This window comes from Ochotona princeps, chromosome 23 (assembly GCF_030435755.1).
Source record: "Ochotona princeps isolate mOchPri1 chromosome 23, mOchPri1.hap1, whole genome shotgun sequence".
In the NCBI taxonomy this organism is placed as follows: Eukaryota; Metazoa; Chordata; class Mammalia; order Lagomorpha; family Ochotonidae; genus Ochotona; species Ochotona princeps.
Window position 1 is genome coordinate 24,742,746 of NC_080854.1, and position 19,578 is coordinate 24,762,323.

Below are 19,578 nucleotides of genomic sequence, written 5' to 3' on the forward strand. Positions count from 1 at the left end.
ATGCAGTTTTCCATAATATACATCTTTTTATATACATGAATGTTTTGAGGACTCCATGTATATAAGTCTTTAAAAATTTTTTACACCAAAATGAGTTTATTTTGAATGCTACTTTCCATGAATTTCAGGCTGAAGTTCCCTGGTAGGTCAAAGAGTGCAAAAAACCTTCGTGGCTTCCAGGTAGATCTGCAGCAGCTTCAGCAGCTCTGGGGGGTCTTGTGTGCCTTTTGCTGTGATGAAAAGACTAAAAGCCAGGCTGCCACAAGGAGAGTTGACAGCTCTATGGCCAGGTCTTGAGGAGATGGCTTCTCAACGCTCCTCCTCAGCTGTCCTTCCAAGTGTTTCCAGGGAGGAGGGCAGGAGCCTTAGTCAATAACTGGCTCGGTTCTCTCCCCACCTAGTCTCCTTGGGTTCCTTGTATCTCCACAACAGATTGGAGCTTCCTGTTTACCTACCTAATTACCCCCTTTTGCCTTTCTTCTGCAAGTTCCTTGCCACTGAATCGTTCCAGTCATGATCTCATTGTGGAAGGAGCCATCTCCTGACCAGGGAAGAGCTTAGAAAGAATAAATAAGTAACAAATACAGTGAACCATTAATGTAGTGGATGCCAATTGGGATTTGGCTTAAGGATCCTTGGAAGACCCAAAAGTTCAAATAGCTCAGCCTCATCTCTGGAGATTTTCCTGCACTGTGTTTGTGAATCCCGGAGGCTACATTCTTAACCTCCAGTGATTGCAATTTGGGTGGCCCACAGGGCGTTATCTAGAGAAAACCCGAAACAGTATTTGGTCACATTCAATGTTTGGTCACAGTGGGGATATTTATTCAGCCTCAGATCAAATGTCTTATCAGCCAATAGATGAAATGGCCCTGCATTTGATGCATCCTGTTTTAAAATACACGTTTGCGAGGAAAGTGTCAGCACTTTTCATTCTATGTATTTTGAAAATGATGAGTTCTAGTGTTATCCTGAGCACGACACTGAGATTTATGTGAACGTGTCATATTTCAGTGTTGTCTGATATTAACACATATGCAGAATTTATGATTTCCTCCAGGGCCTCCCCTTGTAGAATACACTTTCTATTTATTTAGCTGGCTAAGCCAAGCCATCATTTTATTTCTTCGACATTCTGCCTTCCATTTCTACAATGGAAGCCTGACTGCCAGAGTCATTTTAATACAATTTCTGGCACAAAAAAAAATTAAAATAACCTCCACATTAGCAAGCACAGATCAGGCATTACTTAGAACTTCCACAATTTAAGCAGAAAATTCCATCACTCTGCAAGAGAGTATGAGTCCAAGTAAGTTCTGATGGACAAACAATGGCATCTGATTTGCCTCAAACGAGGGCTGACTTACCCCACACATTTACGGCACCAGAAAAGCCAAGCTTTTACAGAGAGAGCAAGCGAGCAGTATAACCAGTTAAGAGAAAGAGAAAGCAAGTCAGCAACCAAACCAATGCTTTTCAATCTGCACATCCAAAGAGAAGCTACTCTAGTTACACAGACACGTTGTTCTTGCTCCATTGTTGGCCTTTAAGATCATTTCGATTTATTCTAAAAATAAGATGAGATTGAGTCTTGGGGCTGGAGACTAGCCTATCAGCTCCCTTAGGTGGGTACCCTGGAAGTTTGGGTCCTTTTCTACACTTTGTTCCCATGTTGTTGGAATTCAGTCAAATCACTGTGTATCTAAATTTGTAGGCTATTTAGGTAAGCTATTTGCTAACTGCCTCATTTTGTGCACAACGCATTCTAATCCCCAACTCCCATCTCCCCTGCTGATCACTCTCCTTGTTCTGTTATGCACCACTTGCTTCTGAAAAGGCATATTAAGTCACACATGTGCTATTTTTACTCCTTCATCAGACACTTCTACTTCCAGATACCTTCACTGAATGATCACTAAAAAACTAATTAAAAATAAATGCATTTCTTCCTCTGCCTTGTTTTTTTTTAATTTAAAATAATTTTTTTACTTCTTCACTTCTTGCTGTCTCTTTTTGTCAGTCTTAGCACCTGTCTTTACCAGTACAGCTAACACGAACATAAGCAGTGAAGTCAGCTATGTACACACTCAGCCTGAAAAAGCAGCAGCAAGCAAGCCCTGCGCTATGTGGCCAATCACAATAACACAATAAGGTACTGGTAACCCCGGGCAAGTTTCTCTAAAATAGGGATAATATTACCTGCCTCTAAAGTTGTTATTAGAATCTTGGGTCCCCAGTGAGATTACAGATACAAAATTATCTGGGAAAAATATTAAACTCTCTTCAAATGAATGTGAAAGCAATAGTTCTATGATTGGCAACTTTGGTTTGTCATAAAATGTACATAAACTGTCATCCATTTTATCTTAGCAGCAAGAATCACCAAGAGTAACTGATTGGCCCATTGATAAATCATACTTCATGACTTATTCGAATGATGTATGACGTAGCAAGTCAAATATAAGAATTGTATTTGGGGAACCAGCTCTGAGGCACCACATGTTAAGCTGCTACCTACAATGCCAGCACCCCATATCAGAATGCTGGTTTGAGCCCCACTGCTGGTGCTGACTCAGTTGCTTACGGATACAACAGGGAAGTCAACAGAAGAGGGCTCAAATGCATGGGCCACCCATGTCTGAGACCCATATGGAGTTCTAGGGTCCTAACTCCAGCCTGGCCCAGCTTCAGCCATGGTGACCATTTGGGGAAAAAAAACTAATACATGTAAGAACTCTTGATCTCTCTCTAATACTTTTATTTTCAAAGAAATCAAACAAGTATTTTAAAAACTGCATTTTGCATTTCCCTGCTGAACTGAAGAGCACTGGTGAATGAAGACAACAGAAAGCAGAACTTTGGAGAAAATGCTGAGGGAGACTTGGAAATGCCAAAACAAAGCTGTTGTTTATTTGAGGATATGTAGGAAATTTCACTTTGGTTTGATTTGAGCAGATGTTGCTAGCCATGCTCCTTTCTCCAATTGCTTGGTTGAGTGGAGCCCTCATCAACCTGCTCCAGAGAAACCCAAAAATCACACCCTTGGTTGACCTTCACATAACTCATGTTCTCTCTCTCTCATTTCTAGTTATTAGAATGCTACCAAAAATGCTGATATGCCAGCTTTCTCTATTTTGAAAATCTTGCCATGATCCAGGGAGACTCGGTGTGAATTTTTCCACTTTTGTGTGTCTGTGTCACCAAACTTCTCTGAAATAAGTTACAACGGTGATTTAGATAACCAGACCACCTGGAAGAGACAAGGGGGTGAAGGCCAAAACAGAAGAGGGAAAGATCTCAAATTCTAGAACTTGATGCAGGCCACTTTAGCAAGCTACTCGCCCGCCCTGGTTCTGTGACTTGGCTGAGAAGTGTTCTCGCTGGGGACATAGCGTGTGTTTGAGAAAAGCAGTGAAGCAAGAGCAGGTGTGACTCTCTTCCTGCCCATGCTTTTGGCAATGCTGGTTCCACATATTGCATTACTATCTCAAGCCTGATTTTTACCATCAAGACACCATGTCTCTGGACTGTGGGTCCTGAAGACAAAGAATGACTCCAAGGACAGATTATTCATGCTTCCTGTCATTGGAGGCTGCATACATCACCCTGCTTCATGTCCCAGTTGAACAAATGCTCTCCCACGAAGGCACCAGACTTATAAATTAATTCCTTATGATCAATTCTAAATGCTCCTCAAAGAATGATGTTTTTCTTGTTAAAATCTTTTGAAATGTGTACCATCAGTCTGAATGTCATGGAGCTATCAATATTGTATCCTTACCATGAATCTGCAAGAAAGTGCTTTCAGAGATCAAACGAGTTCACAGAAAATACAGTGATACTGAGCATCATAAACTTGTTCAAACTTGGCCTTTTGTAGAGGAAGAGATACCTTTTCCTTTCCAGCAAGATCTCACAATCTATTTCCCCAAACTATCAAAATTATTTTTCCTGGGATTACTAATTGTCCAAGCTTAATTCAAAGTCAAAGTGGATGGGCCCATAGCTACAGTTTTATATTACATTTCTCTGCTGAACTGGAACTCCTATGGGGCAGGAGAGATGGTAGGTCACAAAACTTAAGGAGGCATCCAATGTCAGGGCACAGTCCTGCAAGTGAGCGCACAACTCACAGACAGGGGGTGTTTCCTTAAGCTTTATGCCATGAATGCCTCTCTTCCCTTATTCTGAGCCTAGCCCTGGTTCTCTGACAGAGCACCTAGCACGTAGGGAACCTCTGTGGAGATAGGGGCAAGCAGAGCAAAGCTAAACCACAACACACATGTTGGAGACCAGCCCAGGGTTTGCCAATGACTATGAAGATGACCTTGGGCAAGCTGGGTCCAGCCACCAGATCCCTATGATGCAATGCTGTGGCTCCCTGCCCTGCCCCTGGCTCATTCCCTCCTGAGTGGCCACACGCATGCTGACCAGTACAGCTGTCAGCACTTGGCAGAAGATTAGCAGGGGGCTAAGTCTGGCACCACCACATCCGCCCTTGCTGCTTTTCACATTGCAATGGAATTCTAGTTGGCTTGAGTGCTCAGCAGCCTTCAAGAGGCACTGGAATGTAAATGATAGTGACTTCTTCACATTTTCATTGGTCTTTGCCCACTGAAAAGCTCCAGTTGCCCCCATTTGCCATGCTCACACTCCTGCCATACCCTGCCTCAGAGGTAATGCAGTTTCCTCTCCCACACTCCTTCTCAAACCACTGTGCCTTCTAGTATGCCCACTTGGTAACCAGCCAGCACCCCTTTGCCTCAGGCTCTTCTCTGCAAATGCTTCCCAGACCCACCTGTCCTTACTGGTCAACAGCCTCCTAGGAAGTTATCTCCAGCTGCATGTGTTGATTTGGTTACAACACGTTGCCTTAAAGCTCAAGGTCAGGGGTAGGATGGAGGACTCCCACAATAATAGTCCATGGTTACTCCTTCTAGCCATTCGTTATCTAAACTGGTATGTTTCTTTGTCGCACCAACTCAGAAAATCTTGATTCAGAATTAAATCTGCCTGTTCTGGGCCTAGTGGCTATAGCCTAGTGGCTAAAGTCCTCGCCTTGCATACACCGGGATCCCATACAGGCACCGGTCTGTGTCCCAGATGCTTCGCTTTTCATCCAGCTCCCTGCTTGTGGCATGGAAAGCAGTCAAAGACGGCCCAAAGCCTTGGGACCCTGCCCCTACATGGGAGACCTGGAAGAAGCTCCTGGCTTCAGATCAGCTCATCATCAGTGTTTGTAACCACGTGGGGAGTGAGCCAGAGGTTGGAAAATGTGACTCTCCTTTCCACTGTAAATATGACTTTGCACTAAAAATAAATAAATCTTTAAAAAAATTTTTTAACTAAAAATTAACTCTGCCTCTTCTTAAGTTTGCACTTGCTAATTGAAACATTAATGGAAAAAACCTCTACCTGGGTAGATGATGATTTCCTACTTTGTGATAGGAACTGTTTTTGCAGGAAATCTATTCTTCCATTTATACAGCAAGCATATCAAACCTCCATGATATTCAAGCTTCTTTTTAATAAAGTTATTTCTAATTTATTGTTTGAAAAGTAGAGCAGCAGAGAGAAAGCGAGAGATCCATCTTCTAATTCACTCCCTAAATGTCATCAACAGCTGGAACCGGGCCAAGCCAAAGCCAAGTGCCTGGAACTGAGTCAAGATTTCTCCTGTGGGTGGCACAGACCCTCGCACTTGAATCATCCCTGCTGCCTCCCAGTGCGTGGCACGAACAGGAAGCTGGAATTAGAAGTAGAGTCAAGACTCACATCACACTTTCCAATATAGAATACCGTGTGTGGAGCAGGATCTTAATCACTGCATCAAACACCTGCACCCTGTGCAAACTTGTGACTCACATCACCTTTGTCTTACCTTTCGCTCTCTGAAGAGGTCCTTGCTTTTTAGTTTGCAGATGAAAAAAGTTGTGAGCTAGCAGCTCCTTTAACTTCCTGCTGCCAGTAAAATAGATCTTTTCTGAATTCTCCTGATTTCCTTTTCCTTCTTGGAGGTGGCATCTTTTCACTTAGATATTTCACAGGTGCCTCAAGCTACTATGTACCAACTGAATGCATGCCCTTTCCTCAAGAAATTCTCATCTGTGTTAGCCACACTAGTAAAGAGAACCCCAATACTCCCAGGTGACTCACCCTAAATCACAGCATACATGTTGGAGTCCCACATACCCTCACTCCTCACCTCCGAGAAGTATGGCCCATCAATTCTTTCACAGGCACCTGGAGGCTTGAGCATCCTGGTTTAACCACACCAGGAGTTGGCAAACATGTTTTACTGGAAGGCAGCTGCGTACGTTCATTTACAGGTTGTCTGTTGTTGCTAGCACTTCCAGGGTGCTGTGTAGTAGTTGCGACAGGGACCGAATCACCCACAAACCCGAAAATGTTTGTGGTCTAGTTCTGTGAAATAAAAGTTTGTCAGTCTGACCCTTGACTGACACTGTTGCAAGGAGCCTCCTGGGAGTGGACTTTTCACAACCATCAGGAGTCCTCTCAGGACACCCACCACTCATGTTGGAGTACCTCGGTGCAAGTTCAAGTTCTGCTATTGTTTCCAACTTCCTACCCATGTGCGCCATGGGAGGCAGCAGATGATAACTCAAGAAGTTAGGTCCCTGTTACCTTCCTGGGAGACCTAGGCTGCAAGGCAGCCTCCTGGTTTCTTCCCGGCCCAGCCCTGGAGTTGCAGGGATATAGGGAGTGATGTTGCAGATGGAAGATACCTCTGTGCATTTCTGAGTTTGTCTTTATTGCTCTGTCCTCAAATAAAATAAAAATCATGTTTGAAAAGATCCTTTCTTCTTCTCTCTCTCTTTAATTCTATCCTTCAAATAATCTTTTAAAAATAATCCCTCCTGGCCCCAGCGGTAGCCTAGTGGCTAAAGTCCTTGACTTGCATGTGCTAGCATCTTATATGGGCGCCAGTTCTAATCCCAGTGGCCCCACTTCTCATCCAGCTTCCTGCTTGTGGCCTGGGAAAGCAGTCGAGGACGGCCCAAAGCCTTGGGACCCTGCACCCGCATGGGAGACCTGGAAGAGGCTACGGGCTCTTGACTTTGGATTGGTGCAGTTCCTTCTGTTGCGGATGCTTGAGGGGTGAATCAATGGATGGAGGATCTTCCTCTCTGTCTCTGCTTCTTTGTATATCTGACTTTCCAATAAAAAAAAATCTTACAAATAATAATAATAATAAATAACCCCTCCTGCATGAAGCTCTAGTATCTGTTGTTGGTCACAGTCTCCCTGGTACAGTTGGTCACCTTGACATCTCTAAGGAACAAACATCTTGCTTTGGATAAAACTCAGGGTCCCCAGCCCAGCCCCCGTGTCACTGAATAAGGAACCTCACCTAGCTCCCTGTTCTCAGCTTTGCACATGGCTACTTCAAAATGTTTATGGAAAAAAAAATTATTGGATGTAAAAAATTTGAAATGTTCATAATAGACATAAACTTTCTGAAAACACCTTGTATATATGGATTTCAAAATGAACTTGTCTTTTAATTTCATCTCTTAGAAATATCTTGAAATATTTTTATATATTCTGCCCTTATTCTCCAAACTGAATGATGCTACCTGTCTTTCCATTGACCCAGTATCGCATACTCTTTTTCTTTGTTTTCAAAAATGCTTACTTAATTACTATTTGAAAGAGCAACAGAGAGGATGACAGATACAAACAGAGAAGGATTTCATCTGTTGCTTCCTCCTCCAAAGGCCTTCCACAGCCAGGGCTATGTTAGGCCAAAGTCAGGAGCCCCGGCGCTCCATCTCAGGCTTCCAAGTGGGTGGCAGGGGCTCAAATACTCAAGTCTACAGTTGAAGCTGCCTCCCAGGTGCATTGGCAGGAAGCTGGATTGGAAGCACAGCAGCTAGGGCTCAAAGTAGGCCACTCTGATATGGGATGCATCTTTCCTACGCAGTAGTCTACCCCATTGTGCCACAACACATGCCACAGTCCCCAGCCTTTTCATTCCTCCCTATTTGGGAAGTTGTATTACCTTTCTCTTGGAGACTTGTTCTCCTTTGTTCCATTCTTTAGGAATCTGCTGTGACACACCTCCTTCAGGCAGCCTTTGCTTCCTCCCAGACTGACTGGTGACCTGTTTCATGGCACCACACACTTATTAGTGGTTTGATTTAGGAAAGTTATTTGTGGGCTACTTACTTTTTTGCAAGTACCATTATAGATGTTATCTTAAGTCCCTGACACAGTGCTTGGCACCTGACAGACACACAGGAAATTTTGTTAACTAACAATATCACAGGTTGTGATGAGGCTAGTGGCAGAAGATACCCACTTGCCATTTATCTAGGTCCCTGCAGCTGACAAAAGGCAGATTAACATTTATTATTGTTGTTATGCTCTTAAATTAAGGTAGTTCTTGATTTGGCGATGAACAGAGAGCCTAAAATGGTCTTAAAACATGTAGCATAGTTTGTTTTTCAATTAATTTCTTTTGTTTGACCGTCTATAACAAAGTATTGGAGTTTCCATTGCATGAAACCGAAAGAAAGCAACATTCCCAGATGCTCCAAATCCCACCAATGTGTTTTTTTTACTGGATGGCTCCTATTGCCCACCGGATCTACCCCCTCACCTGCTCTGGAGTGTGACCTCCTGTTGTGCCCCTGTGCTTTCTCCCTGCTGGTTGGGTTTGCCCAGCGGGTACATCCGGCTGGAGATTGGAGGTAGAAAGAATGCAGAAAGAGAAGTACCTCCTCCTGCCCAGCTCCTCCTCTGAATTGTGGGTTGACAGACCCGAGATCCTAACTCCCACCCGGAGAACTCCTTGCTCTGGCCTGCTAGGGCCCGGGGTTGCCCCAGCTGCCTGTTCCTGCTAGCTTTGCCCTGCTTTATGATCCCTTTTGGTTCTCCTTGTCTTGTCCACACCTTCGTCAATTACACTCAGCTCAAATATTCCTGCTTGAGTGTGCTGTGGTTCTGATAGGACCCTGACTCATTCAATTCCATTGCCCAAAGAAATACGATGGAAAGATTACAAGAGTTTTCACATGCTTCTGTAGATCTCTCTCTCTGCTACCTCTAAGGAAGTCTGCAAGCTGGGGTTGCTATGTCATGAGCTCAGGGCATATTTCTCCCATTTTTTGGCCAGGCATCTAGCGTCTGGAAGCCATCAAACAAAAGATAGATGACACTCTTAGAGCTTGACAATGGCAGTGTCAAAGCAGCTCCTCGGCTTGGAGCCTTAACAACTCAGTTCAGACCCACATCTTGGCTACCTTCCTCCCAGAGGACTGCCCACCACAAGTTGGACAGCTGGAATTGCAGATAAATCACTCCTGTTGATAGAGTCCTCTGCCGTGAGCCTAATCCAGGTGAACGCTGAAGCTCACGGGTATGCAGCTGGCTCTGGGCCCCGAGTTAGAGCAGGGCTGGGAAGCATTCCCAGATGGCTCGTAGATGCCATTGCTTTTTCTGGTTGCATTCCTGGGGGAGGTGGGAAAACACACACAGGTCTCCTAGCTGCAAACCCAAGCAAAGAGCACATTGTCATATCTTTAGCAAATGACAACAACACATAAAACACAGACAACCCAAGGACAAGAGAGACGTAGCCAGCCTGCTGCGTTTCTCACTCTGCAAAGCCCAGGAACAGCTGGTGTGGAAGGTTCCCTATCTGCTTAGTGGATGAATTGTCCTTAAAAAAGAAATCACTGCCCAGAGCCTTCCAGCAAATCGGCCAACCCATCATTTAATTTCCGCCTCTGAAAAACAGAGTTCTGATCACTGGTGCAAAGGGGAGCAATTACCAGTGAAGGTGAGAAACAATCTCCATAAACCTCAAATTTAAAACTTCAATTGCAAAACCAGTGCTTGGTTAGATCTTTGTTTCCACCTAGAGAGATTGTGTGAAATAGTTAAGAGCATGGATACTGAAGGCCAACTCTCTGGGTTTGAATCCCAGATCTGACACTAACCAGCTATATGATCTTGGGAAAGTAACATCTCTGCAACTTTGGTAAAATAGGAAGAAAGATAATATTAACCCATAGAATTGACAGGGATATTAGCTACCTTGATAAAAAGTAAGCCGTATAAAGAATGCCTACTAGGTAGTAAAGATCATGTAAGTGGCTGAGTAAAATTCTTTCAGTAATTATTTATGTATCTTCAGAGAGACATGTCTGAAGGGTTTATCATTCCATGGATTTCAATATGTGTTTTGAAGCTGAAACAACTTCTGTGGTAAGAGACCAGACCTGGAGAAGCTTAGCTAGCACTGTCGATCATCGAAACAAGGGGACCTGATCATGGTTTAACTGCCATCAGGAAAGGGGCACACCGGTGATGCTGTTTGGAAAAGGACACGGTCCACGGGTCCTGCCCAAGAATCAAGCACCAGGTGGCCTTGCCTGCAGGAATGATGGAGAGTGAAATGCTGCAAACCCAGAAGGCTGGTCCAGTGAGGTCCTCCGTGCATCACTCATGAATTTCCCCAGGGCATCGTCCCACAAGGGAGGCTAACTCAGCTTTGCCTCCACAGGGGCTCCTCTCTCCTGTCCTGTCTTCTTCTTCTTCCCCTGGGGTATTCAAAGACCCTCCCAGTTCTCACTAGGAAAGTGTTGGCTTTCACTGCCCACTCTAAGCTCTCCACGTCTGAGATGGGGCTCAGGGACTATAGCAGTCACCCTCTTAAGGAAGTCCTCACATTCCTAATGAAAACACTTCAGTGTCTCTGAGAACAGCCAAGAGGTCCAAAGAATGCCTTTTCGCGCCTCGGTAATAACAGCTGATTTTAGCTGAGCACTCATGTTGGGTACTCTGTCTAATGTTTTAAAGAATATTCTCATTTTATTCCCATAAGAGTCACAAGAGCTAAGCCCACGAGCTCATTGTCTGCATCCTTAGGATAATATTTCCTATAGGAGTGTAATGTGAGCTAAAATGTGGCGCACATCTATAATTCTATGTGTTTCAGTAGGATTCTTATAAACCACAAAGAGAAACAATTTTCACAGCATGTTTTGTTTATCTTAGTAAATCCTTTTTTTTTTTTAAGAATTGTTAAATGTTGGAATTACTGGGAGAGAGGGAGGGACACACAGAGAAATCTAGAGAAATCTTCCATCTGCTGATGAACTCTGCATATGACTGCATCAGCCAGAGGTGGGCCAGGCAGAAACCAGGAATCAGGACCTGGGAGCTTCATCTGGGCTTCTACAAGAGTGGCAGGGAACCTAGTTACTTCAACTGCTCATTGCTGCTTAGGCCATTACCACATTGCTGGACACAAAGTAGGACAGCAGAGATATGAACTGGTGCTCATACAGGGTGCTGGTATTGCAGGCAGCAGCTTTACCCACTGCATCACAATATTGGCCTAACCCAGTGCATCTTAAAAACAGCCAAAGAGGGGCCTGGAGTGGTGCTAAAGTCCTCGCCTTGCATGCTTCGGGATTCCATATGGCCGCCAGTTCTAATTCCGGCAGCCCTGCTTCCCAACCAGCTCCTTGCCTGTGGCCTGGGAAAGCAGTCAAGGACGGCGTTGGGACTCTGCACTAGTGTGGGAGACATGCAAGAAGCTCCTGGCTCTTAGCTTCAGACTGGCTCAGCTTTGTCCATTGCAGTCATTTGGGGAGTGAATCAGCAGATGGAAGATCTTTCTGTCTCTTATCTCTCTGTAAGTTTGCCTTTCCAATGCAAAATAAATCTTTTCTAAAAATCTGTCTGTGTGTATCTCCTTATCACTGTAAATTTACTTTTCAAATAAAAAAAGAACTTTTATGTGTTATAACCTGGTTCTGATGACTGCTCTCTAGTTATGTGAGTTGTTAACATTCCTGATATCCGGGTGAAGGGCATATAGGAACGCTACTGCTTCCTAGGCTTATATTTTTGTAAAACGAAACTTTAAAAAGTTCATGAAAATGAAACTTTAAGTTAGAACGCTGCTTAGAACACGCTTACACATCCTAGTCCTTGGGTTCAATTCTGGACTAAATCCTTGCTTTGCATGTGCAAGGATCCCATATGAGCACTGACCGATTCTAATCTTGGTGGCCCCGCTTCCCATCCAGTTCCCTGCTTGTGGCCTGGAAAAGCAGTGGAGGATGACTTTGACACCCTGTTCCCATGTGGGACACCCAGAAGAATTTCCTGGCTCTTGGCTTTGGACCAGCTCAGCTACGGTTGTTGTGACTATTTGGGGAGTGAACTGGGGGATAGAGAATCTTTCTCTCTGTCTCTCCTTATCTTTGTGAATCTTCCTTTCCAATAAAGATAAATAAATAAATTGAGAGAGAGAGAGAGAGAGAGAAAAAGTGTTGAAGTATTGCTAGAAATGTTCAAGGAACCATGGACAAACTTGGTAAAACAGCTAACTGTTGGGGAAGAAAAATCAAGAAGGACAGTAACAGGATGTGGGTTCTAAAAAACAAAGCTTTAAACGTCAAAGAATCATGAGGCATTCCTGGAAAAATGAATGATGCTGATACGTTCGTCCAGAAACTCTGCGTATAAAGTCATACACAGAGTGAAGGCTGATGTATCAAACTATCATATAATTTTAGTCAATTTTAGTCTAAAACTTCTGCCAAACAGTCCACATGAGATTTATTTTGGTTTATTCTCAGAAAGAGCACATAGTTGCAACTATAATCTATGTTCTACTGGATGATATAAAATTTTATTTTCATGGTTTGTAGTTTCTCTCTCTTTCTTTCTCTCATTTTAGAACAATTCCAACTTGAAATTCTAATCCATCATTAGTGGTGTGACTTAGTTGATGTATTTCGGCCTTGACTGTGGGAGGACCAGGATTGAGACCCAGGTAACCTAACCCTCCATGCCAGGCTCTTAACCACTGGCTATTGCTGGTGTCCCAAACTCGGGGCTCCTCGTGTTTCCTTTACATGTTTGAACCTCCGTCAGTCTTCCTAAACAAGGTTTTTGGCCTCTGTGAGGCTGGGGTATCCTGAATTGTCTCCTTGTCTCTCAAAGTGCATGAATTGGTGAAGGACATGTAACTCGATGGATATGTAAAGGGAGAGGAAGAAAGTGGAAATGAGTGTGCACATGCTTGTACACAGTGAGTGTGCCATACTTGGATGTCATTTCTGAATATCTAACCTTCAGTTCTCCACGACACATCAAACCTACAGATAACGTTGGTTTTTAAACAAACTCAGAACAGAAAATGAACTCAGAAAATTAGCTCATAAACAGAAGCTACAACTGATGAAATCATCCAAGAATGATTAAAGTACTGAAAAATAATGAGCAGTGATGTTGAAAAGCGATGCTTACAGAAGCCAGAGAAACTGAAGAAAGGACATATATATCATCAGGGGAGCTTCTTATCTTTGAAACCATCTATAGCAAATGATGTGTACAGGGGTTAATGAGTGACAGTGAAGAATGGGGGCAACACAATGCGGTGGAAGAAACTTGGGAGAAACCAGAACATTCTCAAATGAGCCCAGGCAGAAGCATTGCTTTACACACACACACACACACACACACACACACACACACACACTGATGCCACTTGTTGACTGCTACTTAAAAACCACTATGATGAGTTGCCAGTCCATTCTTAGCCCAGGCTGCACCTGCAGTTGGGATGTTGCTTTGGAGACGGTGGGCAATGAGAGGACACGACTCTTATCTTTACACAGATCCAGGCACATAGAAACTGGGTGGTACAAGAATACATTTGGATTCATCTTTATCCCAAGATGACCCTCCAAGCAACTGAAAACTAGCCAAGTTTCTAGTAACTTACTGTGATGCTGGTTGGAGAGATGGCATACTGGGGTAAGCCAATGGCAGGAACCTGGTTAGCAGGGAGTGGTTCCCTGAATTGGCACACCATAAAATTAAAAAAAAAAAAAACAAAAAAAAAACCCTTTGAGGTAACAGCCTGTTCTTTTTCTTGGTAGTAGCAAGAAAAGCTGGGCCCCAGCCTGTTGACCCCAGATGGGCTAAAATTCCCATAAGGCCACTCTCCTTCATCCACAGCCACTATTACCAAGGACAACAAGGGACATGTAGGGCAAGGATTGTCTGCCCCCACTTCCAACCCCTCATTTATTTTTGTGAGTTCTTTATAATCCTTGCCTTTCTAAAAATCTCTCTCTTTCTTTAGATTTATTTCATTTCTTTCAAAGCAAAGTCAGAGAGAGAGAGAGTATTCTGTTTCTACATGGTTGCTATATCCAAGACTGGGCTAGGTCAAAACCAGAGCCAGGAGCTTTATCTGGGTCTCCCAAGTGGGTGCAGGGGCCCCAAAGCTTGAGCTACCCTCCACTGCTTTCCCAGGCACATTAACAGGAAGCTGGATCATAGGTGGAGCAGCCAGGACTTGAACTGGTACCCATATAGGATGCCAGCGCAGCACACAGCAACTTAACTAACTAAACCACAGCATGGGCCTGATATTTCCCTTTCCTAAATGTCTCGGCTGTGAATGTCCCAATTTGCAGTGTAGTCAAGACTTTTATCACCGCACTCTATGACCCCCTTTTGCCACAGCACTCAACTGGCAGCCTGCTTTGAGATTTTCCTTTGCTGAAAAGAGCTGCTTTACCCAAAGAGAGTATCCTGAAACAGAATACAAAGACCCAGGCTGGAGTCAGTTCAACTCCAGTGAAAAATTATCCAGTTCCCACGTTTCTCATGAATCCGGCTGGCTGGGGCCTCTGGGAAGACTTCATTCTGGACCAACACCATCCTTAGCTCAATTCTGCTTCTTTCTGCTCCTTCCACAGGTGTTCACCCCACAGCATCCCCTGATCAACTTTTGCAGATCTCCGTCTCTGAACCTGTTTCTCAGAGGGCTTGATGCACACTGCCTCCACCATCAAACCATCCACTGCTGCCTGCACCAGGGCCCCCCCCAACCACTCTTGGTGTGTCCCCTCTACAATGACTTCTGAGCCTCACTGATGCTGGGTTCTTGGTGACCTTGGGTTTCAAGTCCCAGGTGGAAAGTATCATTTTCCTTTGCATTGTTAGGCACTTTCTGCTGGCACAGAGAAGAAAGCTTTGGCCTGCTGTCCTGATGCACATCCATTCTACCTCCACCTGCAGCTTCCCAGGGGATTGGCAGGGTCAGGGTAAGCTCTCCATTAGCTTACTAGCAGGTAGACTGACTCCGGTCATTTCTAGGCCAAAATCCTAGGCAGCTTCCATCTTGTGTCTTTACCACCCACCCGGGTGCAGTGTCAGATGAGCAGAATGATCCTCCGCACTTGCCTCATGCAGGGAAAGAGGAGTTGATACCACTGCAGAGGCTCCAGCAAGAACCAGGAGACAAATGAGCTGCCATGGTGAGGACCAGCTGTGATGAGAACAGAGGGGAGAAATAAGGGTCTGCAGAGAGGTTTGGGCCCCAAAAGACTTCCTGGGAGGATGCAACCGAGAGGAGGAATGCCAGCATGAGCAGGAGGGGAGCTCAGCTCAAACAGCAGGAAGAGTGAATGGCTCCTGGGCTGAGAGGGGAGGAAGGCAAGAAAAGAGTCAGGCCCCGGTGGTTGGCCTCTGGAGACCGGCTAGTGACAGTAGGGGTGAGACTGAGTGGGGGTTGCACCGACAATTCAGCAAACCAGAGCCACAGACCTAGGACACAAAACAGAGATCCTTCTTGTTGCAAAGTCCCTGAGGAATTCGGCTAGGTGTGGCAAGTGCTTAGAGGTACCCTGCAAACAAGAGCCCCATAGACCTTCCAAATGCAAAACAAGCTGCTCCTTTGGCACAGCCCCAGCCTGCGCCAACTTCTCATGGCACCTAGGGCGGACAGGATCACTAGCCCCAATGTTCTGCCTGCCACTCTGGATTCTCGCGGATGGAAACCGGGGACATCTCACATTGCTCACCAGGATCAGGGGCTCCCCTGAGTGTTTTCCTAGTGAGATACACAAAGACCAAGTTCTGACTCCCTTGGTAGCCCCACGCTGATGACTGGCACACTACCTGATGGGGATCGTCCCATGACTCCCTGCCCAGTCCAAGGTGTAGCGCACACTCAAGACACAAATACTGAGCTCCTCCTTGATTACTCAAGAAATCACCTTTCCTTTTTTCCGAGCTCATAAGTTTGCGCCTGGAAGAGCAGGCTAGAGGAAAAGGGAAATGCTGGGTACAGGTGAGGCTAATGGCCTTCTCATGCAACTACAGGCATCAAAACCGAACGGCTCCTGGAGACAAGGTGGTTGTGGGCTGCCTGACCCAGCAGCCCCTGCTGGGGCCACATCCATGTCTGCCCACAACAGCAGGCAGGGCTCCTGGCTTTCACATGCACTGGGGCTTTGTTAGTGTTGTATTTTTGTAGCCCAAGGTTTAAAATGTTTAAATGGCACCAATCTTCATGGCTTCTTCCTTTAGTAGAACATGTGGCACTGAGGGACTTCACCAGGGTTTGTGATTAAAAGCAAAGGAGCAGGTGTTTAGCCTTGTGCCAGTTAAGACACCGTCACCCAAAATTGGATTACCTGGGCTTGATCCCTGGCTCCAGCTGCTGGCTTGTGCTTCCTGCTAACACAGACCCTCCGAGGGAGCAGCGACAACTTCAGTACTTGGGTTCCTGCCACCCAAGTGGGAGATAGAACTGCAGGCCAACAGCCAGCCCCAGCCACTACAGGCACTGGGGGAGTAAACCAGAGGGTGAGGGCTGGCTGGCTGGCTGCCATTTCTGTCTCTGCCTCTCAAAGTAAAAATTCATAACAATAAATAAATTAAACTTCTTGAAAGAAATCTACTGACTTAGAAGTTAAGATGGGTACAATAGAAACTTTATTTTTAAAAGATTTTTTTTTTTTTAATTTAAAAGGCAGAGTCACAGGGAGAAGAGGCAAAGAGAAAGAGGCATCTTCCATTTGCTGGTTCATTTCCCAAATAACTGCAGTGGCCAGGGCTGGGCCAGGATGAAGGTAGGAGCCAGGAGCTTCTCCCAGGTCTCCCAATGGGTGCAGGGTCCACTGTTTTCTCAGGCTGTTAACAGGAAGCTGGATTAGAAGTGGAACAGCCGAGACTTAAGCCAGTATGCATAAGGGATGCTGACACTGTAGGTAGCAATTCCACAATGCCAACCTCAGGGAACCAAAACACAAAAACAATTTCTCCTGCCTTCCATTTGTCCATGAAAATAGTCATTCAAGAGGCTTCCCGTGCTTGTGGAATCACAGACGAATTCCATCGGGCATTAAAAAAAAAAAAAGAAAAAGAATCACAATAATTATGTACTATTGATGATGGATAGGAATTGAGTTTAAAGATGTAAATGGTCATGCCTCAAGAACAAAATTTTTTAAAAAGAGTTATCCCTGGGCTGGTGCCATGGCATAGCAAGCTAAGCCTCTGTGTGCTCGCATCAGACATTGGCACCAGTTCAAGTCCCAGCAGTTCCACTTCCATTCCAGCTCCCTGTTTATGGCCTCCAAAAGCAGCAGAGGATGAGCCAAGTCCTTGGACTTCTGTACCCAAGTGGGAGACCTGGGATAAGCTCCTGTCTCCTGTGTTTGGATGTGCCCAGTTCTGGCTGTTGCAGTCATTTGGGGGAATAAGCCAAGAGCATGGGAGATAACCTTCTGTGTCTTTAACTCTGCCTTTCAAATTAAAAAATAAAAATAATAATAATAAAAGAGTTATCCCTTGGGGCAGTGCAGTGGCTCAATTTGCTAAATCTCTAGCTCCAAGTACCAGCATTCCATATGGGTGCCAGTCCATATTCCTGCTGCTCCATTTCCCATCCAGCTCCCTGCTTGTGGCCTGGGAAAGCAATGGAGGATGGACCAAAGCCTTGGGACTCTGCATCCATGTTGGAGACCCAGAAAAAGGTTCGGATAGGCTCATCTCCATCCATTGTGGCCATCTGGGGGGTGAACCAGCAGATGAATGATCTTTCTGTCTCTCCTTCTCTCTAGAGGTCTGCCTTTCCAATGAAAATAAGTAAATCTTAAAAAAGAGAGAGAGTTATCCCTGCTACATAAAAGGTGCTTGCAGCAGGCACCATTTTGAAGCTAGAGAAAGGCTGTCCAGGGACAAGTTGAGACTCCGAATTTGGGTGCATTTAAGCTTCTTCTGCAATAATTGTCTCAGGTGCAGGTGAAGCTGGCTTAATGGCACAGGTGAAGTAGGACCACATGGCAGGTGCTGGTCCAGCAGCTAGGTAGCAACACAGAGCAGCAACTTAGAAAGGGAATTTTGATAAGATGTAGGGTAGGAGATCCTCCCTGCTGCTGCCAGCTCTTTCTCTGAATTTCATTTCCCTGAAAATCTGTTTCTCTCTCTCTCTGCTTGCTGAGTTCAGTTGGCAGAGCTGGTGCTGCCTCCAGTGCGGCTCCTCTTCTAAGGTAGACAGAAGTGAGGCCTACCTCTGAGGCCCAGCCCTGAGCACACACACACACAAACACACACACACACCCTGTCCATTGTAAATCAAGTAACTCTTTGGCTGGGCCTGACCCTCTCATCTAACATTTAAGACCCTCGGGACAGCTAAACAAAGAATGGAAACACTCAATGGATGTCCTTCATTTCCCACCGTGGCTGGCAGGGCTTGGGCAGTGATAAAAGCAGAGAAAATCACTCTCAGATGGCTACACAGGAAAACAGCTCTCCTGCCCAGCCAGTGTCCAGGGAGGGAGACCTCTGGAGTCGGCAGAGTCCAGCAGTGGTGCTACAGTTGAAGACTGCAATTGTGGCGGGCCAAGAAGTCAGGCCAGCTCTCTCTTTCATGTCCTGGCAGCATTTCAGGGTATTCTTTCAAACATCTGCAGGGTGACTTGTCTGTGCCAGGCACTGTGCTACAAACAAGGGTATATACCAAGAGGGCTGTAAGAGGATGGATAATAGCCACATAGCATAATGGGAACTCCTTTCTACTGTGGGTAGTTCAGCTGGCTACTGCAGTGGTTCCAGAACAAGCACAGAATTCTCTGTGTTACCTGAAGGGGCCTGAGGTTGGCGTGTTCTGTGCACAAACTCTTTGCTTACCTTGATAGAACACTTCTGCTAAGGGGCTCAGGTCTATCCTCAGCTCCACACTGAAGGTTTGACCACAGGGAAAAGTCCTTCATCTCCAGGGCCAACGAGATCATTCTCATCTCCAAAAGAGGTAAGAACATATTCTGGGTCCCCCTACCAAGATAGTATGAGAAAGAGTGTTTGGGATCTGTATGTGTTAACCAACTCTACTCTTTTACATAGCTCCAGATTCACCCTTTAGAAAGAGTCTATCAATTAAGACATGCCTGGTGACCAAACAAGCTCTTCTGAGAGTGTTCTCTACAAAGACACGTGCCAAGAACCCATGGGGTAGGAAGCCTACTGCTCGGGTTTTAAATACCCTCCTTCTTGCCCCTTTCTTAACAGCATTCCCTAAAGAGCAAGACATACTTTCCACCTGCATTCTGCAGGAAACCAAACCTACAGAAGAGTGAATAACATTTTTTTTCCATCAGCCACAAATATGCCTGCCCCAACAATAAGTTATGAAATTACACGTTTTCAGCCCTTGCAGTATTCTGTTTTGATTTTAGTGCTTATATTTCGGTCGGCTTAACATTGTCACAATGTGTGACCTATTTTCAT

At 45.1% G+C, this 19,578-nt stretch overlaps 1 long non-coding RNA gene across 3 annotated transcripts; it reads right to left on the minus strand.

The window, feature by feature from the left end:
• Positions 1 to 293: 293 nt before the first annotated feature.
• Positions 294 to 19,119, minus strand: LOC131483126 (uncharacterized). Of its 3 annotated transcripts, none has more exons than XR_009247539.1 (4): positions 18,982 to 19,119; positions 16,479 to 16,533; positions 9,290 to 9,474; positions 294 to 556 (listed from the first exon to the last, which is right to left on the minus strand). It is a non-coding gene; the product is annotated as an uncharacterized LOC131483126 (long non-coding RNA). The 3 variants fall into 3 exon arrangements; XR_009247540.1 differs by lacking the exon at positions 294 to 556 and adding an exon at positions 5,389 to 5,746; XR_009247538.1 differs by lacking the exon at positions 294 to 556 and having other exon boundaries at positions 8,881 to 9,474.
• Positions 19,120 to 19,578: the final 459 nt, after the last annotated feature.